The 26,590-nt window shown below is 37.0% G+C and overlaps 1 protein-coding gene and 1 pseudogene across 2 annotated transcripts in view; one reads left to right on the top strand and one right to left on the bottom strand.

Moving 5' to 3' along the window:
• The window catches only part of MARCHF1 (membrane associated ring-CH-type finger 1), a 435,397-nt gene that overhangs the window by 275,313 nt on the left and 133,494 nt on the right, over positions 1 to 26,590 (bottom strand). The gene's annotated exons all lie outside the window — the stretch shown is intronic.
• Positions 4,112 to 26,590, top strand: part of LOC136148100 (basic immunoglobulin-like variable motif-containing protein pseudogene) — a 31,150-nt pseudogene continuing 8,671 nt past the window's right edge.

Raw genomic sequence — 26,590 nt, 5'->3', positions numbered from 1 at the left:
GGTATAGATAGGGAAGAACTTAGCGAAGTCTGTTAAAATTCCTTTCTGTGTCCCATTTTCTCTGCCTGGCCTAGCAAACATTTGTTAGCCAAAGATTTACTTTTACATCTCCCTGAAAATTGTCTTCCTCCCCTCTGAAGTCCCAAACTACTATCCTCAACATCTTTTTTTGCTTTTAGCTGAAGATAGATGAATCTTGAGGATTTTGGCCATCTTGGTGAGATGTTCAGTTCTCCTGATTCTCTCCTGTGTACACACATTATTATATTTTGGTTTGAATTTCTCCTATTAATCAGTCTCACTTAAATTTGCATCTTAGATTAGTCTGAAAAACCCAGAAAGTTAGAGGAAAATTTCTTCTTTCCAACAGTGACAACATCTGAATCCCTCAGATGTTGGAGATTACTTTTGGAAAAATTAATACTTCTTGTATGATCCATTTCTACAATCAGGACATTGCAAAAACTTGACACCTAAAACTCCATGATTAGAATTTTATTGCTTTGATTTAAGCTGATTAAGGACTTTTTTCCTAGATAGACTGTAAAATGTCATTTCACACTTACACAGGAATAAGAGTTTGTTTTTGGAAGCTTTGAGACTATGGTGGGCAGGAGGGTGGGAAAAAGAAGAAATGAAAAGCAAAGATCACAAGGATAAACTCTGCAATTTGAGCTTCAGCCTCAGTATACTCTTTATTTTATTTTTTGCCCTCAGTGCTTGAGATATCTCAGTTCCCTGCCCAAGGAATGAACCTGAGTCAGCAGTGAAAGGCTGGAATCCTAACCACTCAGCCACTAGGGAACTCCCCCTTTACTTTTAAACTAGTATCTTTCAATTTGGATGATCTCCCACTCCAGGGGAATTGGGTCTTGCTTGGAAAAGCTTTTGCTTTTCCCAACTGAGTACAGCTGCAGCAATGATTCTACTGGACATAGAGCAGGTGGAGGCCAGAGATGTTTAACATCCTATGTTGCAAAGGAAAGCCCCTCACAACAAACACTATCCACCTAGTGTGCCAAGAGCACAGAGGTTGAAAACCCTGAGCCTTGTAGTTGACTACTGGATCAACAAGTTACACTGAGATTGCTGCCTCTCCTGGTTGGCTGATAGCAGGAAGTCACAACTACAGAGAGTGAAGTTTCTGTCTCTTCTTCAAGTATGCTCCATCCTGGGCTAGTTTTCTCTGTGACTCAGGTTCCCAATGGCAGGTCAAGCCTGTCCTGCCCATTCACCTAAATGTCAGGGCTGGGAGGTACTCACTTCAGCAGATGTTGCATTCTGAGTCCCTGACAACACTGGGACCTCTGTTTTTCTCTGTCAATTTAATTTTCAAACTTAACACAAGCAGTGAACACAGCTGTCTTTCCATGTCTGACCCTCTAATTTTGAGCAGGTCATGCACAAAGAAAGAAAAAGTGAACCAGAGAGCAAAGATCCAATTTTTCTCCTAAAAGAAAAGGACTCGAGTTGACACAATCTGTTTGGCTGGCCTTGGCACCTTGTACTATTGAGTATCTGAAAAAGAAAATAAAATCACCCCAAAATTGAGGAAGCAATGCTATATTTCTATTATAACAAGGGAACTAATAAAGAATAAATCCTTGGTGAGGTTTTGGCTGCATAAGCAAGCTCATAAAGTTGATGCTGAATGAGAAATTTCCTGGAGGACATAGTGAACCCAGTAAAGGTGTATGCAAGCTCTGTCTTCTCAGGGAATTAAGGCATATTACATTCAGATCCCAGTTACTGGGCCTTACGTACTATCGGATATATATTGGTGGGAACTTTATCCTTCCAGTGAGCACAGAGAGAGAATTTATTCTATCATGTGATCTGAACTGGCCTATAGAGGCAGCATTCCCTAAGTGATCCAGAGACTTCTCACTTTAAGACTACTTGTGAGTCTTCAAAGGAACTCAAATACTACTTAACACATATAGAAACATTGAGCTTACAAATAGTTTAATACACAACTTACATTTAGACCATCACAATAGCCCCGAGACAAGATTGAACATTGAGATACAGAGCAAAAAAGATGCTTTATGCAAAGAGACCTAATAAAACTGGAGCCAGATTCCAACCCCAATTGTCTGATTTCTATTCCTTTTTCTACTGCACCAATATAACTTCTATTCTTAGAGAAATATGTGGTGTAAAAGGAATTCAATTTTGAAAATTAGCAAGAAAAAAACATTTGAATCCTGATACTAGCTTTTCATGTGTTCCAAAGATGACAAAATAAAATTTGAGTAACATGTTTAATATTCAGGTGTCTAATATAAACTTACTGCTTATGTTCAGATATCTAAGGTAAATTTGTTAAGGATTTTGATATTTTGTGGTATGTATGAAGAAAAATAAGCAGAAATATTTCAAGTGAAGTCAGTATGTGAAAAGGAAAACTGGGGCTGGTTTTTGAAATACCATTCCAATAATTTCCATCGAAGACTTGAGGGACCACAGAGGGGGAAAACAGAATGCCCATTGGTGTTAGGGTGAAGACTTACATGGACTTAACATGAAAATGGAAATGAAGCTCAACTCTTCCTACAATTCAAATCTTTACTAAATCAGTAATGTTTGCATATTAAACCTTGGTGGGAAAGTTATATAAACTGGCAAGCACAAAAATTCACTAATAATGGGCTTTCTGAGATCACGTGTGTGTAAAGTCAGTCCAAGCAGCTCTCTTCCAGGGACTGAGAGGGTTCTGGTAACTCTCTTGGAGAATAGTCCATAAACATGAATAAGAAATGTGTAAAGAAGAGCTTGAAGCACCTTGAAGCTAGGGCAAACAAGACACTTCTCCCAAATATTTTGCTGCTGTTGTTTAGTAAACAAGTCATGTCTGACTGTTTTGTGACCCCAAGAATTGTAGCAATCCAGGTTCTGCTGTCCATGGGATTTCCCAGGTAAGAGTACTGTAGTGAGTTGCCATTTCCTTCTCCAGGGTATCTTCCTGACTCAGAGATTGAACCCACATTTCCTGCTCAGCAGGTGGATTCTTTACCACTGAGACCCAGGAAAGTCCTTCCCAAATACTACATCATATTAATTTACAATTACTGCCAAAGAATTTATGAATAAACTGCAGAGAAACCATGGAGCTAAGAAGTGTCAGCAATTTTACTGTCATTGTTTAGTTGCTGAGTTGTGTCTGACTCTCTTGCTACCCCATAGACTGTAGCCCAGCAGGTCCTCTGCCCATGGGATTTTCCAGGCAAGAATACTGGAGGGGGTGGCCATTTCCTTCTCCAGGTGGTCTTCCCAACCCAGAAATAGAACCCTGTCTCCTGCACTGGCAGGTGAACTCTTTACCAGAGCCACCTGGGAAGCCCCCATTAGCAACTCTGATAGGGCTTAAAGCCAGCTTGTTGTTTTGATCACCTGTCATTCCTATCTCAAGGGTGTAATAATGATGTCACTTTTGGCATCCTGGGAATGTCAGTTTAGAGAATCAAAGGAGAATATAAAGAAGACAGGTGTTATTTTATCTACTGTTAATCTGAAGGGTAGCAAAATATTAAAAAGTGAGTTCTTCAAAAAGAATAGAGCTATTATTGAAATTGGTCCAAGATGGTGGAGTAAAAGGACATGCGCTCATTTTCTCCTGCCAGAATACTAAAATTGCAACAAGCTGTTGAACAACCATGAACAAGAAGACACTGGAACCCACTAAGAAAAGATACCCCACAACCAAGGACAAAGGGGAAGCTGACACAAAATGGTAGGAGTGGCACAGGCACGAAAAGTTTGAATCCTGTACCCACTGGTTGGATGACTCGTCAACTGGAGAAAAATAATATAAAAAATGTTCTTGTACTACTGTGAAGTTTCTAGGCCCCACATCAGTCATCAGCCTGGGTATCTGGCCAAGGGACTGGAAATTCCCAGGGAATCTGACTTTGATGCCCAACTGGATTGGATCACAGTACCTCCACAGGACTGAGGGAAACAGGGACTCCACTCATAGAGGACACAACAAAACCCTGTATTCACCAGACCCAGGGGAAAGGAACAGTGACCCATAGGAGGCTAAGCCAGACCTACTTGAAATTGTTTGAAAGTCTCTTACAGAAGTGTGGGTTGGCAGTGGCCTGCCAAGATGAAATCCTGGGAAATGAGCCTTGGAATCTGTACTTTTGGAGGTCACCAACAGTCCTACCTTAGAGCCTGTAGAATCCAGGACTGGATCGCCTCAGGCCAAACAATTAACAAGGAGGATGCACAATTCCACCCATCATCAGAAAACTGGGTAAAAGTTTTACTGAGCTTGGCCCTGCCCACCAGAGCAAGTCCCAGTTTTCTCCACAGCCAGTCCCTCCCATTAGGAAATGAGCCTCTTATCCTCATCCACCAGAGGTCAGTCAGAATAAATAAGAAATATAGTCCCAGCAGGCTCCAGAACTAATACCACAATCACAGAAAGCTAACCAAACTGAAAAGAAACAAGATTATGTCCCAGATGAAGGAACAAGATAAATCCCCAGAAAAATAACTAAATGGAGATAGGCAACATCCCAGAAAAATAATTCAGAATAATGATAGTGAAGATGATTCAGGATCTTGGGAAAAGATTGGAGAAGATGCAAGAAATGTTTACCAAAGACCTGGAAGAGCTAAAGAACAAACAAACAGAGATGAACTATGTACCAAAAGGTATCAGTAGCAGAATAAATGAGGTATAAGAACAGATAAGTGACCTGGAAGACAGAATGGTGGAAATCAATGCTGCAAAACAGAATACAGAAAAAAAAAAAAAAAGAAAAGAAAAGAAATGAAAACAGCCCAAGAGACCACTGGGGCAACATTAAATGCACCTATATTCACATTATAGGCATCCCAAGTGGAGAAGAAAGAGAAAAAGGACCTGACAAAACATTTGACTAGATAATAGCTGAAAACTTCCCCAACATAGGAAAGAAAATAATCAACAAAGTCTAGGAAGCACAGAGAGTCCCAGGCAGGATAAATACAAAGAAGAACACACTGAGACACATAATAATGAAACTGACAAAAATTAAAGTCAAAGATACGTTATTTAAAGCAACAAGAGAAAAAAGACAAATAATATATAAGGGAGTTGATTTCTCAACAGAAACTCTACAAGCCAGAAGGGAATGACATGATATATTTCAAGTGATTAAATGGAAGAACCTATGACTCTCATTAAGATTTGATGGAGAAATCAAAAGATTTCTAGACAAGCAAAAATTAAGAGAATTCAATACCACTAAACCAGCTTTACAACAAGTGCTAAAGGAAATTCTCTAGGCAGGAAATACAAGAGAAGGAAAAGATATACAAAATTAAACCCACAAAAATTAGCAAAATGGAAATATGATCATATATATTGATAATTACCTTAAATGTAAATGAATTAATTGCACCAACTAAAAGTCATATATAGATTGCTTACAAGAGGCCCACCTCAGACCTACAGACACTTAAAGACTGAAAGTAAGGGAATGGGAGAAGATATTTCATGCAAATGGAAATTATAAGAAAGCCAGAGTCTAATAAAAATAAATGGAAAAAAAAAGAAAGCCAGAGTCACAATACTTATACCAGACAAAATAAACTTTAAAACAAAGACTGCAATAAGAACAAAGAAGGACAGTACCTAATAATCAAGAGTTCAATCCAAGAAGAGAAAGCAATTATAAATATATATGCAGCCAACATAGGAGCACCTCAATGTGTAAGGCAAATATTAACAAATGTAAAGGAAGAAATCGACAGTAACAAAATAATAGTGGGGGACTTTAATATCCCATTTTCATCAGTGGACAGATAATCCAGACAGAAAATCAATAAGGAAATGCAGGCCTTAAACAACACTTTAGATGAGTTGGAATTAATTGATATCCATACAGCATTAGGGCTTTCATGATAGCTCAGTTTGTAAAGAATCCACCTGTAATGCAGGATACTCCAGTTCAACTCCTGGGTTGGGAAGATCCACTGGAGAAGGGATAGGCTACTCACTCCAGTATTCTTGGGCTTCCCTTGTGGCTCAGCTGGTAAAGAATCTGCCTGCAATGAGGGAGACCTGGGTTCAATCCCTGGTTTGGGAAGATCCCCTGGAGAAAAGAAAGGTTACCCACTCCAGTATTCTGGCCTGGAGAATTCCATGGACTATAGAGTCCATGAAGTCACAAAGAGTCAGACACAACTGAGCAACTTTCACTCACATAGAGCATTACATCCAAAATCAGCAGACCACACATTCTTCTCAACTGCACATGGAACATTCTCTAGGATTGACCACACGCTGGGTCACAAGGCAAGCCTTGGTAAATTCAAGGAAATCAAAATCATATCAAATATCTTTTCTTATCTCAATGCTATAAGATTAGAAATAAACTACAAGAACAAAACTCTAAGAAACACAAACACACGGTGGCTAAACAATATGCTACTAAACAACTAGTGGATCACTAAAAAAAAAAAAAAAAGAAGAAGAAGAAGAAGAAGAAATTAAAAAAAAAATGCCTAGTGACAATAAAAAATGAAAGCACAACAGTCCAAAACTTATGGAATGTAGCAAAAGCAGTTCTAAGAGGGAAGTTTATAGCAATACAATTCTACCTCAAGAAACAAGAAAAATCTCAACCTAATCTTATACTTAAAACAATTAGAGAAAGAAGAACAAATGAAACCTAAAGTTAGTACAGAGAAAGAAATCATAAAGCTCAGAGCAGCAATAACTGAAATAGAAATAAAGAAAATTACAAAGATCAATGAAACTAAAAGGTTGTTCTTTGAAAAGATAAACAAAATTGAGAAACCTTTAGTCTACTGATCAAGAAAAAACGGAGAGGACTCAAATTAGCAAAACTAGAAATAAAAAAGTTACAACTGATTCCACAGAAATATCAAGGATAATAATAGGCTACTATGCACAGCCGCATGAACAACTATACAACAATCAAATGGACAACCTGGAAGAAATGGGCAAATTCTTAGACAGGTACAGTCTTCCTAGACTGAATCAGGAAGAAATAGAAAATATGAACAGACAAATCACAAGCACTGAAATTGAAACCATGATGCAAAACTTCCCAACTTTTGTTCCCTGAGCAAAAGTTCAGGGCCTAACAGCTTCACAGGCCAATTTTCCCAGAAGAGTTAACATTTATCCTTCTGAACTCTTCCAAAACTCATAGAGGAAGGAAAACTCCCCAACTCATTTTATGAGCTCACCCTCACCCTGCTAACAAATCAGAGAAAGATATCACACAAAAAAGAAAATTATAGACTAATATCACTGATGAGCAGAGATGGAAAAATCTTCAACAAAATACTAGCAATCCATATCCAATGATACATTAAAATGATCATACTCCATGATCAAGTGAGATTCATCCCTGGGATGCAAGGATTTTTCAACATCTGCAAATCAATCAAGACAATACACAATATCAACAAATTAAATAATAAAAACCATATGATCATCTCAATAGATACAGAAAAAACTTTCAACAAAATTCAGGACCCATTTATGACAAAAACTCTCCAGAAAGTGGGCATAGAGGGTACGTATCTCAGCATAATAAAGGCCATGCATAACAAACCTACATCTGGCATCACACTCAATGGTGAAAAACTGAAAGCATCCCCTCCAAAATCAGGAAAAACATTGGGGTGCACGTGTATCTTTCAGATCTGGTTTCCTCAGTGTGTATGCCCAGAAGTGGGATTGCTGGGTCATATGGCAGTTTTATTTCCAGTTTTTTAAGAAATCTCCACACTGTTCTCCATAACAGCTGTACTAGTTTGCACTCCCACCAACAGTGTAAGAAAAATAAATAAATAAATAAATAAAATCAGGGAAAAGACAAGGATGCCCACTTTCAACACTTTTTTTTTCACTTTCAGCACTTTTATTCAACATAGTTTGAAAGTCCTAGCTATAGCAATCAGAGAAGTAAAGAAGTAAAAGTAAAGAAGTAAAAGAAGCAAAGGTAATCCAATTGCAAAATAAGTTAAATTGTCACTGTGTGCAGATGACATGAAGATGACAGATACATAGAAGATCCTAAAGATGCCACTGGAAAATTACTAGAACTCATCAATGAATTTGGTAAAGCTGAAGGTTACATTAATATACAGACATCTATTGCATTTCTATACACTAACAATGAAAGATTAGAAAGAGACATTCAAGAAGTAATTCCACTTACCATTGTATGGGGAAAAAAAAAAAAAAAAAACCTAGGAATAAACCTACCTAAGGTGACAAAAGACCTGTACTCCAAAAAGTATAAGATGCTGAGCAAAATGTTGAAGAAAATATAAGCAGATGGAAAGATATGCCATGTTCATGAATTGGAAAAATCAATATTGTCAAGATGACTCTACCAACCAAGGCAATCTAAAGATTCAAATCAATCTCTATCAAATTAACAACGGCATTTTCCACAGTACTAGAACAAAACATCTCAAAATCTGTATGGAGACACAAAATACCCCGAATAGCCAAAGCAATCTTGTTCTAATGAGGTGAATGAACCTAGAGCCTTTTATATAGAGTGAAGTAAGTGAGAAAGAGAAAGAGAAATATCATATTCTAATGCATATATACAGAATCTAGAAAAATGGTACTGAAGAATTTATTTACAAGACAGCAATGGAGAAACAGACATAGAGAATAGACTTATGGACATGGGGACCGGGGAGGAAATTACTCATTGCTCTGATGAATAAACCAAGGGATAGAGAGTTTAGGTGTCTTTTCCATGATCACCCCAGGAGCTGGAAGAAAACTTTTCTGAGTATAGTTTTGTTGGCTTAATTAATACAGACATGTCTTTAGGGCCATCAACATAAGTAATTTTATTGTACCTAGGTTTTCTAGAAGTCAAATAAAATGTTAGTTCTGTTATAAAATTTGTTAGCTAGAAAAATAACTTGCATGCATGCTAAGTCACTTCAGTCATGTCCAACCCTTTGTGACCCTATGGACTGTAGCCTGCCAGATTACTCTGTCCATGGGATTCTCTAGGCAATAATATTGGAATGGGTTGCCATGCCCTCTAGCAGGGGTCTTCCCAACCCAGGGATCGAACCCATGTGTCTTGAGACTCCTGCATTGGCAGGCATATTCTTTACCACTAATATGATATTTTTAAAAGTAAATTAAAAATAAATAAGGTAAGCTGTTTTGTGTGTGTGTGTGTGTGTGTGTGTGTGTGTGTGTGTGTGTGAACTCTTTAGGATTAATTATGTTTTACAGTATGTCTACTTAAAATAGTTTCTCCAGATTTTGGTAATTTGAAACTTCAGTTTTGCAAAATTAAGTAAAATTATGAAAGTCCAGATAATTCTCAAAAAAAAAAAAAAAAAAAACAACAAGATCCTGAAGCATTAGTTACTTCATACAAGCTTTCTTTTACAGAAAAACTAAAGATATTTAAGACTCAATAAATACATTTAGTGTCACACTGAGACATTATAAGAAAGTATGTTTTTAGGAATTATAAATTATAAATAGTGCTTGTGGGTTTGCCAATCTACAGAATGCTTATGAAAAATATAATTTGTAACTGCTTGCTTCTTAGTTTTCACTTGAAGTTTAAGTTTTTCAAAAGTTGACAATTTCTAATAATTTCTAATAGTAATAATTTCTAATTAATAGATGTTTTAAGTTACCCAAAATTCTGTATTACACTGGTCTAAAGAGGATTGCTGACCCCCAAATCACCTTAAAACTATTTCCAAACAGAGGATAAATGACACTCACCCCAGGATAAGAATCAGAAACAAATAGCTATCCAAAGATGTCAGACCTGACCCATATAGTGCTTTCTTAGATTTTGCATATGAATCAAAAGTTTTTCTATCATGGCCATAATGTAGATTTTAGAAATCTATCCAGTCGTTGGGTCTGTAGTCAGTAGTTCCTGTTATCTTGGTGAATTTCTCCTCCATAAGGCTTTGACTGAATGGCCCCCAGAAAATTCATTTTAGAGGAAAGGAGTTGTAGTTCTATTTGGGCCGATGATGTTACTAGATAGGATCCTACCACTTGACTGATGCAATAATACCTTCTCTAACATAGGCCATGAATGTGAATTTTCTTTAAAGATTACTCAATTGGAACAAAGAACTGAATCCCAGTATAAAGCCATAACTCCCTGCTCACTGGGAGAAAACCATCTGCAATTAAGAATGGGTTTATATGGACAACACCAAGCTATGGCCATTCAAGTTTAAAGGCCTCCTTATGTTGGTAACAATTAAATCATACTAAGGGTAAGCCTAATTACACTAGAAAATTGAGTTGGGTGCCTTATGAACAATGCCACTGTATTATTACCCTTACAAACAGAATTTGTTATGAAATAGACTGAGTCAGATGACCAGGGTTATACTGGGTTATATCTAATGGAACAGAATGGCTTTGTGGTACCAATTTATGGCCCAGGCATCCACCTGGATGAACAAGACAGTACCCTAGGATTCTCTTGGATATAAGGCTATTTGAGAGCCAATTTAAATATGACTTAAGTAAATTTACTATTGGTACAAGTTTAACACATCAAGAAACCTATATTTCATTGGTATGATCATTTTGTAGTGATTTTTGTGTGTGTGTCTTCAGGAGAATTGGAGTATATAATATATTATATATTATATTAATTAATTAATTAATATATATATTATAATATAATATATAATCACTCATATTAAAGCCTTAACAAATTCATTCAACAGGTCTTAAACAATGATGATCAGGCTTATAGTCTAATGAATTCTGAGGTCTCTATGATGAAAAAACTCATGTTATAAAATGACATGGCCCTCAATATCCTTATAGGAAGATGTCTGTGCCACATTTCCAACTAAATGTTATGTTTTTATACCAGATGAATACTTCAATATAATTCATTTAATGAATCACGTGAAAAATCTAATTTCTGTCTGAAGCAATCCATGCCCAAGTCTTGAAAACCCCTAGACTTAAATACTTACTTTGTTGTTGTTGTTGTTCAGTCACTCAATCAGTCATGTCTGACTTGTTGTGGCTCCATGGACTGCAGCACATCAGGCTTTCCTGTCCTTCACCATCTTCTGGAGCTTGCTCATATGCATGTCCATTGAGTCAGTGATGCCATCCAACCATCTCATCCTCTGTAGTCCCCTTCTCCTCTTGCCTTCAAACTTTCCTAGCATCAGGGTCTTTTCTAGTGAGTGGGCCCTTCTCATCAGGTGGCCAAAGTGTCAGCTTCAGCTTCAGCATCAGTCCTTTCAATAAATACCCAGGACTGATTTCCTTTAGGGTTGACTGGTTTGATCTCCTTGCAGTCCAAGGGACTCTCAAGGTCTTCTCCAACAACACAGCTCAAAAGCATCAATTCTTCAGCTCTTAGCCTTCTTCACAGTCCAACACTGATATCCATACCTGACTACTAGAAAAAAAAAAAAAAAAGACCTGACTATACGGACCTTTGTTGGCAAAACAATGTCTCTGATTTTTAATACACTGTCTAGCTTGGTCATAGCTTTTCTTCCAAGGGGAAAGCATCCTTTTTATTTTTATTTTTAAAATCATGGCAGTCACCATCTGCAATGATTTTGGAGCCCAAGAAAAGAAAATAAAGTCTGTCATTGTCTCCATCATTTCCATCTCTTTGCCATATAATGATGGGACCAAATGCCATGATCTTGGCTTTTTGAATGTTGAGTTTAAGCCAGGTTTTTCACTCTCCTCTTTCAACTTCAACAAGAAGCTCTTAATTCCTCTTTGCTTTCTGCCATTAGGGTGGTATCATCTGTGTATCTGAAGTTATTGATATTTCTCCCAGCAATATTGATTCCAATTTGTGCTTCATCCAGCCCAGTACTTCTCATGATGTCCTCTGAATAAAAGTTAAATAAGTAGGGTGAAAATATACAGCCCTGACATACTCCTTTCCCAATTTTGAACAAGTCTGTTGTTCCATGCCTGGTTCTAACTATTGTTTCTTGACCTGCATACCATTTCTCAGGAGGTAAGTTGGTAAGGTATTACCATCTCTTTAAGAATTTTCCACAGTTTGTTGTGATCCTTAGTCAAAGCCTTTAGAGTAGTCAATGAAGCAAAAGCAGATATTTTTCTGCAACTTTTTTGCTTTCTCTATGATACAGTGGATAATGGCAATTTGATCTCTAGTTCCTCTGCCTTTTCTATACCCAGCTTGAACAACTGGAAATTCTCTGGTCATTCACTGTTGAAGCCTAGCTTGGAAAATTTGGAGCATTACCCTGCTAGTGTGTGAAATGAATGCAGCTGTGCAGTAGTTTGAACATTCTTTGGCATTGTCCTTCTTTGGGATTGAAATGAAAATGACTTTTTCAGTCCAGGGGTCACTGCTGAGTTTTCCAAATTTGCTGGCATATTGAGTACAACACTTTCAGAGCATTAACTTTCAGGATTTGAAATAGCTCAACTGGAATCCCATCACATCCACTAGCTTTGTTCATAGTAATGCTAAGGCCCACTTGACTTTGGATTCCAGGATGTCTGGCTCTAAGTGAGTGATCACACCATAGTGGTTAACTGGATCATTAAGATCTTTTTTTGTATAGTTCTTCTGTGTATTCTTGTCACCTCTTCTTAATATCTTCTGCTTCTTTTAGGTCCATTTTGTTTCTACACTTTATTGTGCCCATCTTTGTATGAAATGTTCCCTTAGTAACTAATTTTCTTGAAAAGATCTCTAGTCTTTCCATTCTATTTCTTTCTGTTTTCCTCTATTTCTTTATATTGATCACTGAGGAACACGTTATTACCTCCCCTTGCTATTCTGTGGAACTCTACATTCAGATGGATATAACTTTCCTTTCCTCCTTTGCCTTCCGCTTCTTTTCTCTTCTCAATAAGGCCCCCTCAGATAACCATTTTGCCTTTTCACATACCTTCTTCTTGGGGATAGTTCTGATCACCACCTCTTGTACAATGTTATGAACCTCCATCCATAGTTCTGTGGTACTCTGTCTATCAGATCTAATCCTTTGAATCTATTTGTTACTTTCACTGTATAATGTAAGAGATTTGGTTTAGGTCATACCTGAATGACCTAGTAGTTTTTCCTACTTTCTTCGATTTAAGCCTGAATTTTGCTATAAGGAGTTTATGTTCAGTAGCCACAGTCAGCTCCTGGTCTTGTTTCTGCTGACTGTATAGAGCTTCTCCACTTTTAGCTGAAAAGAATATAATCAATCTGATTTTGGTATTGACCATCTGGTGATGTCCATGTGTAGAGTCACTCTTGTGTTGTTGGAAGATGGTGTTTGCATAAGTAAATATCTATTTATGACTCTATTAATGCTACTAGTTATATTATTTGTATTCAATTTTATAGGATTACTGTTTCTTGTCATTACCAAATATGCGGCTGAGTCTCTTATAAAAATAATGATAACTTAGACAACTTGATATTATTGACCAAATATATGGCTATATAAGAGATCAATGTATCTCTACATATGGGAAAAAACAACAAGAGGAAATAATTTCCTGGGCCATAGCAGATTAGTAAGACAGGTGGTCCAGAGACTCTTTACTACAATTAACAAGGCCTGGCCCAGTAATAGCACATTGACTGGTCTACCAAAGAAATCCTTACCAGACCTAGAAATGGCTTTTCCTATGCCCCATTAATAAATTAGTCATGAAATGCCTCCAAAAACTTAGTTGATTTATGAACTACATGGGGCACTGTGAACTAAGTAATGTCTTTTGTCATCCAGTTCTATAAGGATTGAATCATTAGCCACTGCAGTAGCTGACCTATAGAAACACTCTGAAAGGCAAGGATGAGGTGCTCTGTGCTCTGGGGATACAGGCAAAATAGCCCCTCAGTTAATTAGAAATATGTCAGAAGAAATTATTATGGACTTGGATTCTTTCATCTTCCCATACAGTAAGTCCCTTATATGTGAACCTTCAAGTAGCAAACTTTCAAAGATATGAGCATGCACTTATTTTTGTTTTTATTTCTATTATTCTAGGAGATGGGTCATAAAGGATGCAAGACAGATCACTTCATCCCAGACAGAATGGCCACAATCAAAAAATTCAAAAACAACAAGGGCTGGAGAGGGTGTGGAGATAAAGAAAGCTTTCTACACTGTCAGTTGATACAGCCACAATGGAGGACAGGATGGAGATCCCTGTAAAAACTAAGAATAAAATGACCTATGACCCAGCAATACCACTTCTAGGTGTACACCCTGAAGAAAAAACTGAAAAAAGACACATGCACCCCAGTGTTCATTGCAGCACTATTTATAATAGCCAAGACATGAAAGCAACCTACATGTCCACCAACAGGTGAATGGATAAAGAAGCTGTGGTACATACATGCAATAGAATACTACTCAGCCATAAAAAAGAAGCACATTTGAGTCAGTTCTAATGAGGTGGGTGAACCTAGGGCCCATTATACACAGTGAGGTAAGTCAGAAGGTGAAAGACAAATATTGTATATTGACACATATACATGGAATCTAGAAGGATGGTACTGATGAACCCATTCACAGAGCAGCAATGGAGATGCAGACATAAAGAACAGACTTATGGACAAAGGTGGAGGAGAACAGGGAGAGGGTGAGATAAATGGAGAGAATAGCAAGTAAAGAGGATACACTAGCATATGTAAATAGAAAGACACTGGGAATTTGCTGTATGACTCAGCAAAGTCAAACTGGGACTCTATAATAATCTAGAAATTAATAATCCTTAGAAATCTGTATGCAGGTCAAGAAGCCACAGTTAGAACCTGACTTGGGACAATGGACTGGTTCCAAATTGGGAAAGGAGTACATCAAGGCTGTATTGTCACCTTGGTAATTTAACTTATATGCACAGTACATCATGAGAAACGCTGGGCTGGATGAAGCAGAAGCTGGAATCAAGATTGCTGGGAGAAATATCAGTAACCTCAGATATGCAGATGACACCACCCTTATGGCAGAAAGCAAAGAGGAACTAAGAACCTCTTAATGAAAGTGAAAGAAGAGAGTGAAAAAGCTGGCTTAAAACTCAACATTCAGAAAACTAAGGTCATGGCATCTGGTCCCATCATTTCGTGGCAAATAGATGGGGAAACAATGGAAACAGTGACAGACTTTATTTTCTCGGGTTCCAAAATCACTGCAGATAGTGATTGCAGCCATGAAATTAAAAGACACTTGCTCCTTGGAAGAAAAGCTATGAACAACCTGGATAGCATCTTAAAAAAGCAGGGACATTACTTTGCCAGAAAAGGTCCATCTAGTTAAGGCTATGGTTTTTCCAGTGGTCATGTATGGATGTGAGAGTTGGACTATTAAGAAAGCTAAGCACAGAAGAATTGATGCTTTTGAACTGTGGTGTTGGAAAAGACTCTTGAAAGTCCCTTGGACTGCATGGAGATCCAACCAGTCTATCCTGAAGGAAATCTGTCCTGATTGTTCACTGGAAGGACTGATGCTGAAGCTGAAGCTCCAGTACTTGGGCACCTGATTGAAAGAACTGACTCATTGGAAAAGACCCTGATGCTGGGAGAGACTGAAGGCAGGAGGAGAAGGGGACCACAGAGGATGAGATGCTTTAATGGCATCACTGACTTGATGGACATTAATTTGATCAAGCTCAGGGAGGTTGGTGATGGACAGAGAAGCTTTTTGTGCAGCAGTCCATGGGGTCACAAAAGTTGGACACGACTAAGCGACTGAACTGAATAACATAGAGGGGTGGGAAAGGGCAAGGAGGAGGAAGGGAGATTCAAAAGGGAGTGGACATATGTACACCTATGGTTAATTCAAGTTGATGTATGACAGAAATCAAATGGATATTGTAAACCAATCATCAGTCAATCGAAAATGAATAGTAAATAAAAGATATGAAGATCCATTCACATGTCTAATCATGTAAGTTAAATCTATCTGATGAGGTGCTGTTATCAGGCTTTGTGGTACCAGACACTGAACATAGAATGGCACATGAAGCAGTTCAGAATGCAACCCAGGGCTACTATGTCATCTATAATGAGAAAAAAGAGCTCCCACCCAGACAGCACTGGATCATTTTTTCAAGAGAGTAGAAAACCCTCTGTCTCCAGCAAGGAAGGAACGGGTGCCATCGGCATCATGTGTGAATGAAGATGCAGCTTGCCTCCCACACCCTGTTGCTGACCATCCCTCAGCTCTGCCAGCAACTCCCACCTCCTCTCCCTCCTCGGTCAGTAACTTTTTCCTGTTCACGCAACCCAGCCCCTGTATGCCAGTGGTACTGCGCTACCGTACTTTCCAAGAGACTGTGCATAAGATTAAAAATGCTTTGCTTTTTTGTGTTCGTTTTTTATATATTATTTGTGTGAAAGTATTATAAACCCGTTACAGTACAACACTGTATAGCTGAATGTGTTAGTTGTGTACTTAGGCTAACTTTGATGGACTTATGAACAAAGTGGACTTATGAACTGAGAGAGCCAATTCCTAGGCAGGTTCATAAGTCCAGAGTCCCTGAGGATCAGAGAGGGGTCTGGAGTTCTCAAGGAGGTGAAAAGGACAATCTTCTTTTTGCTTTAATCCCAGAGTTGATGATTGCAAAACAAAACAGCTCATCTTGCTCAAGGTTATGTTTTCCCTTAAACTCTGTGCCAGTGATTACATAACAACAAGGCATCCTGCTTATGGATTCTCCTTCTTGAGAACATTCTGACTGATCCTGTTATTTTAAAATGTAAATTATGTTACACTTAATCCTGTTAAAGCTGTTAAGATCTTTACATTGTTAAATTCTAATTCTGTTGCTTTAAAATGTAAATTGTGGGAGTGGGTCTGATAAGATCTTTGCAACCTTGAGATATTCTTTTGATTTATTGTAATAACCAATTAAGAAAGTATATAGCTCCCTTGCTAAAACTAGCTAGGGAGGCACTCTCCACCCCCTTCTGATGTCCATTTCAGAGCCTTTCTCTGTCCCTTTTTCACTTTAATAAAACTCTGCTGCACAAAAGCTCTTTAGTGATCAAGCCTGGTCCCTGGTCCTGAAGCTAAATTCACTGTCAGGTATCATGAACACACTCGGGACAGAACTTGTTTGCACGTAGGGGACTTGTTGTACTTAGAAAAGCACTAAAGTAGCTGACTGAGATTTCTGTTCCTCCGAATTAGCTGTATTCTTCTACTGAGTTGTGTGCTTGACTGCACGCACCTCTTCATCAAAATCACAGATAGGCTGGCCTCTCCGCTTACCTCTTGGGAACAATTTGTCTCAGGTGAGACAGTCTCTCAGTGCTGAGGAACTGCTACAGTCCTCAGCGGGCTTTCCAGGTGGCTCAGCGCTAAAGAATCCTCCTGTCATGCAGGAGTCGTGGGTTTGACCCCTGTGTGGGGAAGACCCCCTGGAGAAGGAGCTGGCAGCTTGTTTCAGTATTCTTGCCTGGGAATCCCATGGCAGAGGGGTTTGGCGGGCCACAGTCAATGGGGCCGCGAAGAAGAGGACACGACTCAGTGACCGCGCACACGTCGTCCTCAGCAAGTGCCCAAAGGACTGAAACTCGCAGCTCTCACATCGGACATTTTTATTTCAGTTCGTGATTAAAACAACTGACATACCTTACATGCCAACTTTCACCTATACATTTTGGAATAAGCAGATGAAACTCTTCCTTTTAAAATTAAGAAAGTCTTCTGATAACTGTGTTTTTAATTTCTAGGGTTCTAGTTACTAGAGTTACTATTCACAGCTTGAAAATAACTGAAGTAAACATCAAATCAAATAAGTTGTACATGTAAAACTGTTTCATCTTTTCTGTAATTTTTAATTATCTTTTATGTTTCATTTATATTCACTTATTTTTTTCTATTTAAGTTGGTGATCATTTTCAAAATGTAAAGTAGAAAGGTAGGGGCTTTAATATTCTTAAAGTACCAAATGCAAGTTGCAATTACTTAATGGTGATGAAGAACAAAAGATGGAAACAGGTAGGTTCTTTTTCTGGTGGTGTGTGTTTTCACTAATGTATGGAAGCATAATTTCAGAAACCAAGTGACTTTCTGGAAAATTAATGATATAATATATATTCATGGATCATTATTTTATCATACAAATATTTTCCTTAGTTTAATCTCCTAAAAGGTACATGGCAATGTGTTTTAGATACATTCAATAATGGTATATAACCTTTTTTTTCATTTGGTCAATGCACGATTAAAAGTATTTTAAGGGTAATGATCTCACAATGTGATCAATCATTCTAAGCTACAATCTGCCATCAGGGCTTCTCGTATTGCAAATGATTTCTTGATAATTGATCTATAATGCTGTATTACAAACTGATTATATTACCTTTGTACCTATCCCTTCTTGATAATTATCACAAGAAGCACATCTGTATGCTGGCTGAAAAGTTAATTAAAATGTGATTCCATCTGGTAGTCCAGTTGGGAATGTCACTATTCAATTTAATCTACATTGAGCTGAAATGAACTCTGCATAATCAAAAGATATAATGTAGTGGGGTGCACGGAGATGTAAGTTAGCTAGTGTTGCACATGTTCAGTTAATTCTCTTTTCTTTCTCTTTTAATTCTTCTTTCTTTTATAAAAGTTATAAAACTGGGAAAACAACATTTCCTAATGATTTTCTTATTATGGATACATTTCCCCTTATGTGAATTTTGTATAGTTGCATATTTATTCCTATTTTCCCTGCTCATTTTTAGTAGGATTGAGAGAGTCGATGTGAGTGCATTATTCTATCAAAGCTACCGACTTCAATCACTCATTTTGTTCTGATGTATTGTGTATTGTTCTGATGTATTTGTTCTGATGTTCTGTGTATTGGATTCCTATTGTTTTTGTAAAAAATAACCAGTAACTCAGTGTGATTTAAAACAATACAAATGTATTACTTTACAGTTCTGGAGATCAGAAGTTTGAAATGGGTCTCATGGCTAAAGTCAAGCTACAAGTAAGGTGGTGTTCCTTTAGGAGGCTCTCAAGGGGAATCTCTTCCTTGTTATCCCAGTTCCTAAAACCTGTCCACATTCCTTGGCCTGTGTGTCCCTTCTGTCCCCAAAGCCATCAGTGAATGATCAGGTCCTTTGATTCTACCTCTGATTCAGACTTCTGTTTCACTCTTTCTGTTATAGGATCCTTGTGTTACACTGAACCCACCCACATTATACATGACAATCTCCTCCTCTTAAAATCAGTTGATTAACAACCTCAATTCCATCTGTAGCTCTGATTTCCTCTTATCATGTAACATGACATTCATGAGTTTTGGGGTTGAGATGTGGACATTTTGGAGGCCATTCTTCTAGCCTCCACACATTGTAACCAGTTTATTATAATCCCAATGCTTAGGTAGAGAGTCAACTGGTGCCCATCCATTCCTCTCAGACTAATTTGAAACAGTTTGGCTGATGTTGCTCTGGTTTGGCTGATGATTACTAGTTTGCACACATGCTGACATGTGTTTCTAGTTACGAATTTTTCCCAACAGATGAAGAATTGGAGATAAAACTTACAATTGAATTCATATAAAAATTCATATCTTTGCATGGAAAGGCTGAAGTCTTTCTTAAAACTAAATTATCAATTGACTATGGGTCTTACAGTGTATTCAATTTTTAAAGTCACTAACTTGGGTAGAGAAGGAGGTGGGAGGGGTGATTGGCGTGGGGAATACATGTAAATCCATGGCTGGTTCATGTCAATGTATGACAGGGACCACTGAGATCTTGTGGGGTAGTTAGCCTCCGATTAATGGGGATAAATGGAAAAAAAAAATCCAGAATGAGGTATGCATAGAAAAAGGATATAAAATATGGAATCAAATAAAAAACATATGAGAAATTAGGATATGGTCTAAAATGCCTGTAAACTAGAATCCAAGAAAAGAGAGGAGAGACATTGATGCTACACCTGGGGCTGATTCATGTCAATGTATGGCAAAAACCACCACAATACTGTAAAGTATTTAGCCTCTGATTAAAATAGATTAATTTAAAAAATTCTCTAAAAGTTATGAAAGATATCAAGCTATAGATACAAAAGCTTCCCTCATAGCTCGGTTACTAAAGAATCCACCTGCAATGCAGGAGACCCTGGTTCAATTCCTGGGTCAGGAAGATCTGCTGGAGAAGGGATAAGCTATCCACTTGAGTTTTCTTGGGCTTTCCTTGTGGCTCAGCTGGTAAAGAATCTGCCTGCTATGTGGGAAACCTGGGTTTGATCCCTGGGTTGGGAAGATGCCCTGGAGAAGGGAAAGTCTACCCACTCCAGTATTCTGGCCTGGAGAATTCCATGGACAGTGAAGTCCATGGGCTCATAAAAGTTGGACACAACTGAGCGACCTTCACTTTCACTTTTCATATATACAAAAAGCCCCATGAATCCAGAAAGACCACAGCATCCACATATCACTGTAAAAGTTTGAAGAAGAAGAAAAAAGATCATCAGCCAATGAAGGAAGCAGATTACCTTCACAGGAGTAACAGTCAGACTGACAGATGACTTCTCAATAGAAACTGAAATAAGGGGAGACTGAGGAATGACAGTTTCAAAGTGCTAAAACAAAATAACTGTCAGTAGAGAAATCTGCAACTGGTAAAAATATTCTTTAAGAATAAGGAGATTATTCCTATTGCTGTCTAGACATTGCACAGGTTGAAGCACCACAAATATTTGAACTTCATAACAAGGTTTTAGCTATCCGTATGTCACCACATCTGCAGTGCAGAAATACCCAACTCTCATGAATGGAAGTGTGATCAATTGATGAACTACACAAACATATGAATTAGTGCATTAGCGGAATGTCTTCATGTGAATCACTTATTTTGCAGAAGGAACCAAGTTATCTATGCAGTAACATTCTTTAGTGAAAAGAATGAACTTAAATCTACTAATAAATGGAAAAAAAAATCTACTAATATCTCATTCAGAAAACAGACATGAGACAGATGTAAACCACATCCTCAAAATCCAGGAAAGGCAATTTTAACTTAAGCTATAATCACCAGGAAAGAATCAGTCTCACTAGTTATTTAGAAGGAGTAACAGAAAGTACAATATCTTCAAATGCTCAAAAAGATCAAGAAGCAGTGGAATAAAGAGACATAAATTAAATTTTGAGTCTGAAGAACATTTAGCTTCAGTAAGAGGAAATAGCAAGAACAGTTCTTACAAAGAAATAATCAACACTAATGGTATAAAACCTGAGGTCTTCCCAGTCTATCTTACATGGAAATATGTTCACTTGTACTTGATTTATTTTAAAATATGACTTAAAGGGGTTTTAATAAATGAGCAGCTTAGAGAAAGACTTATTTTTTATTAAAATAAAAGGAAGGGTGAAGGGCTATACTATACAATATACTATGTAATATATTATACAATATAGTATACTGTACTATACTAACGGAATTAATATACACTGACAAGGCATCTAGCATTGCAGATTCTACTACATGTGTAAAGATGTAACATTGAAAAAGTTATTTTAATTTAAAATTGATATTGCCTGTTGGATCTCTACGAATTTTAAAGCCCTCAGGCAGTGGCCCATCATTTTAGACTAACAACAACATGAAGCAGTTGTCTTTTATACACTCTTGTCCTGTTACATCTAACCTCAGAAACGTGCATCCAAGAACTCATTCTAAAGAATAACATTATATAAGTGCATAAGCCACATTAAATTGTATGAAAAAACTTCATTCTCCTATAAATAGCTCTGAAAGACATGGTGTTTTTATTTGGTTCTCAGATGATACGTTTTAAGTAAAAATTAAAGTAAAAAAAATTAAGTAAAAAAACTTAAGTAAAATTCTCATTAATCTATGACACTTACAGAAAAAAATCATCTTATTGTATGAGAGAATATGATGTTGATATGTCAAAATTTTGTACTTTGGTAAAGATACAATCTTACTTGGACTTGTACTTCCAGAAATTATCTAGAATGCTGTATTACAGACTGATTATATTACCTTTGTACAAAATTTGAAAATAACTGAGGAAAATAAGGTGATAAATTTTGATTAATCCCAGAAGATGTTTGCATATTTAAGCACTCCACGTTTGCCCAACATAAAAACATAAAAATTGTCTTCTGATACAATCATATTTCTCTAATAGATAAATTATGATTATTTGAATGAAAAAATGGTTAATTGTAACTTTTTTGAGTTAACTGCTATATCCTTTTTATAGGAAGAACTGTATATTATTTGACCTACTTAGCACAGTAGCATAAACCTTATGTTAATGCTTTAAATATGGTGACACAGAAAATGTGGGAGAACAATTAAAAAAATCATTATGTAAAAAAAAAATAAATAAAGTCACTAACTTGGTCATTATGGTTTGGCTTTTGAACTTTTTTTTTTGAAAGTGGAAAGTGTTTATTTTTCATCAGTTAAATGTAGTCTTGCTAAATTTAAATAGGCAGGCCATTAGACTTTGCTTGTTGAAATGCAATTTTAATCCAACTGTAAATTAGAGATTTCAAGGAAAATGTTTAGCAATTTATTTGTTCATAAAATGCTCCCAACAAGATAACCACAAAGCAGCAGTCCCCCAACCTTTTTGGCACTAGCGATCAGTTTTATGGAAAACAGTTTTTCCACAGACTGGGGTGGGGGGGATTGTTCTAGATGATTCAAACACATGCCAGTTATTGTTTATTTTATTTCTATTATTATTATATCAACTCCTCCTCAGTTCATCAGGAATTAGATCCCACAGGTTGGGGACTCTGCCATAAATGATTGCTACTAGGATAGTGATATTGAAAACATAAACATTATTTAGATATGGAACAATCATTTTAAAACTAAAAAAAAAAGAAGTTCTGATGCTGATAAGATGTTTAGTCTATCAATCAGATTTTAATAAATAAACAGAACCATTAGGATATATACTTATATACAAAAGGGTTTGTTATACAGACTTATTTTTCATTAAAAAATTTTATTAAGGTATAATCAACATGTAAAAAGCTGTTCATGTTTAAAGTATATAGTTTGCTGAGTTTGGGGATAAGAATACACCTATGAAACCAACCACCAGGGCCATAGACATGTCCATTACCTCCCCAAGTTTCCTGCCATTCCCTTTATTATTATTGTGACTACTATTTTTGAAGCCTGTTTTTCCCCCGAGTTTCATTGAGAGATAATTAGCATACATCTAGCTTTCATAAAATTCTGTTCTAACAATAGTGAAAAGATATATTACTTGGACTTGTTTTAAAGAAAATGCAAAAGTAATTATGAATGTATTGTAAATAGTGAAGAGAATAATCCCAACAATCACCCGGATCACATACAAAGAAAAAAAATACATTTTTAGGATATTTAAGGCAAAGTTACATCATTTGGGCTACTTTATCTTCAAAAGTGTCCTGATTGTCCAAATCCCTTTATGTGCAAGAAAGTTGAAAAGAAATATATACACATCATATTTATATATTATATTCACATAATATTTACATAATATATATTAGGTTTATATACTATACATTGGAAAAGACCTTGATGTTGGGAAAGATTAAGGGCAGGAGGAGGAGAGGAGACAGAGGATGAGATGGTTCAATAGCATCACCAACTCAATGCACGTGAGTGTGAGCAAGCTCTGAGAGATAATGAAGGACAGGGAACTCTGCAGGCCATCGGGTTGCAAAAAGTCAGATACAACTTAGAGACTAAACAACAGCAACAAATAAAAATCAACCTAAATGTAAGAATGAAAACTTTTGTATTCCAAAATTTTTTAGAAGAAATTACATCTCTTATTATCACTTCTGTGACCATCGTAAATATATATTGTAAAGATTTAAAATTATCCAAATAGCACACTTTAATTTAATTAACAATTCAAAAATATTTAAAACGTTTCTACTAGCATATATTTGTTGAATATGTGACATCTTGGTGCAGCATTATATCTATATATATTATATATACATATATATTTAGCTTAGAGGGTAAACATGGTCATGTATCTTACTTGGATATTATGTATTGACTACTTTGTGGCTAAGTTTCTTACCAGACACTTCAATGATGTTCCTTCTGAATATGATAAAAAAGTGTAAGGCCACAGTGAAAACATACAAGTTCACATGATAAGCTTACTCTAGACTTCACTATAAAATAATCGTGTATTGCCCTACTTCACAATACAAAGCTCTATTTATATTGAAATGTTCAGGGGAAAACATAAACCACAGAAACAAAATTCAATGCTCTTGGCACTAGGGCATCAAATGTGCTTTCTGAGCACAATTTTAACCTTTATTTTTTATATGTGTTTTATACGTATAAAAGAGAAAGTTTAGGTGAGAAGACTTTATGTTTCCTATTTTTCTTGAAATCAATCAGGATTCATCTCTTCTCTGCACTCAAACCTTTGCAGCTCATTCCACCCTTAATGAAGTCTGAGGACAGGCAAGGAATGTCTCATGGAGAGATGAGCTCATGAACTGTGCTTGTCCTTGTCTCCATACATGCTCCCACATTGTTCACTGAGCAGGAATATGCCTATTTTCAGGACTGTGGCATTCTTGTCTTAACCAGGGGTTAATTAACCCTCCCTTGGCTTAATACTCATTTATTTTATTTGCCAAGCCTTGCCCAAGCTGAGTTTCTCTGGAGCATTGATTTTTTAATCTGTAGACTGTAAAATGCCCTGTAATTCTTGCAAAATTGTCTGTTATATGCAGATATGTGTTTTTCTGATGAAAGAATCAAGGTCTTCATAAGACTTACTGGGAACTCTGACCAACATTAGTTAAAGAATCACTGCTTTAGAGTAAGCCAGAATGTCTCCCTCTTGGCATTCTCTCTGTTAATAAAAACTTTATGGACTATGTGCCATTTCACAGCCATTTCTTGTTTGGGGACATTTTGTGTTGGAGAGCAAAAGATGTCATTATATTAAGGACTCGGGAGTTGGTGATGGACAGGGAGGCCTGGAGTGCTGTGATTCATGGGGTTGCAAAGAGTCGGACATGACTGAGCAACTGAACTGAACTGAACTGAACTCTATTTTTAAACTAATGAATCAGACTGTTATACTAGCAGTGAATTATTTAGTCATAAACATCACTCATCTTAGTCTTGTATGTATTAAGTGTGCAAGTAAATTAGATTCAAGGAAAAAAAAAAAGAAAACCATTAAAATCTGTTTTCAAAGTTTTCTGATGATACCAGCTACAAGACTAGAGTCACATAACATCCACTACCCCATCTATTTGGAAATCTGGCATTTTAAATTTTTCATGAAGAAATAAAAACCATCCTAAATCTACGCGAGTGCAGGCAATTAGGGCCAGGAAATGAATTACTGCTTCACCACAAAGAACAGATTCATGTAATTTTTATCATTTCTTTTTTTTTTCCCCCTAGCCTTTGCCTGAATCAACCCCTGAGCCATATATTCATCAAAGGCTTACTGGGGTCTTCCTAGGTCTAAGTATTGTTCTAGCATTCTTTGTTGCTGTTCATTTGCTAAGTCATGTCTAATTCTTTGTGACCCTATGGAATGCAGCAACCTAGATCCCTCTGTCACCCACAACCTCCAAATTTGGTTCAAATTTATGTCCACTGAGTTGATTATGCTATCTAACCATTTCATCCTCTTTTGCCCCCTTCTCCTCTTCAGTCCATTTCAGTTCAGTCACTCAGTTGTGTCTAACTCTTTGCGACCCTATGGACTGCAGCATGCCAGTCTTCCCTGTCCATCACCAACTCCTGAACCCTACTCAAACTCATGTCTATTGAGTCAGTGACGCCATCCAACAATTGCATCCTTTGTTGTCCCCTTCTCCTCCCCGCTTCAATCTCTCCCAGCATCAGGGTCTTTTCAAATGAGTCAGTTCTTTGCATCAGGTGGCCAAAGTATTGGAGTCTCAGATTCAGCATCAGTCCTTCCAATGAATATTCAGGACTGCTTTCCCTTAGGATGGACTGGTTGGATCTCCTTGCTGTCCAAGGGACTCTCAAGAGTCTTCTCCAACACCACAGTTCAAAAGCATCATTTCTTCAGCACTCAGCTTTCTTTATAGAAAGCTATATACCCTTGTCCTGTTGCCTTCCATCTTTTCCAGCATCAGTGTCTTTTCCAAAGAGTTGGCTCTTCACATCTGGTGGCCAAAATATTGGAGTTTCAGTTTGAGCATCAGTCTTTTCAAAGAATATTCAGGACTGATTTCCTTCAGGATTGACTGGTTTGATCTCCTTGCATTCCAAGAAACTCTCAACAGTTTTCTCCATCATCACATTTCAAAAGCATCAATTTTTTGATGTTCAGGTTTCTTTATGGTCCAAAACTCATGTCCATACATGACTACTGGAAAAACCATAGCTTTTAGTATAGAGAACTTTGTCAGCAATGTGATGTCTCTGCTTTTTATTAATACACTGTCTAGGTGTGTCACAGCTTTCCTTCCAAGGAGCAAGCATCTTTTAATTTCATGGCTACATTCATCATCTGCAGTGATTTTGGAGTCTAAGAAAATAAAATCTGTCACTACTTCCAATTTTTCCCTTCTACTTGCCATGAAGCGATGGCACTGGATGCCACGTTCTTAGTT

The sequence above is a fragment of the Muntiacus reevesi genome, chromosome 16 (genome assembly GCF_963930625.1).
Source record: "Muntiacus reevesi chromosome 16, mMunRee1.1, whole genome shotgun sequence".
Taxonomy (NCBI): Eukaryota; Metazoa; Chordata; class Mammalia; order Artiodactyla; family Cervidae; genus Muntiacus; species Muntiacus reevesi.
The sequence above is the reverse complement of the archived record's forward strand: the minus strand, read 5'-3'. Positions and strand labels throughout refer to the sequence as shown.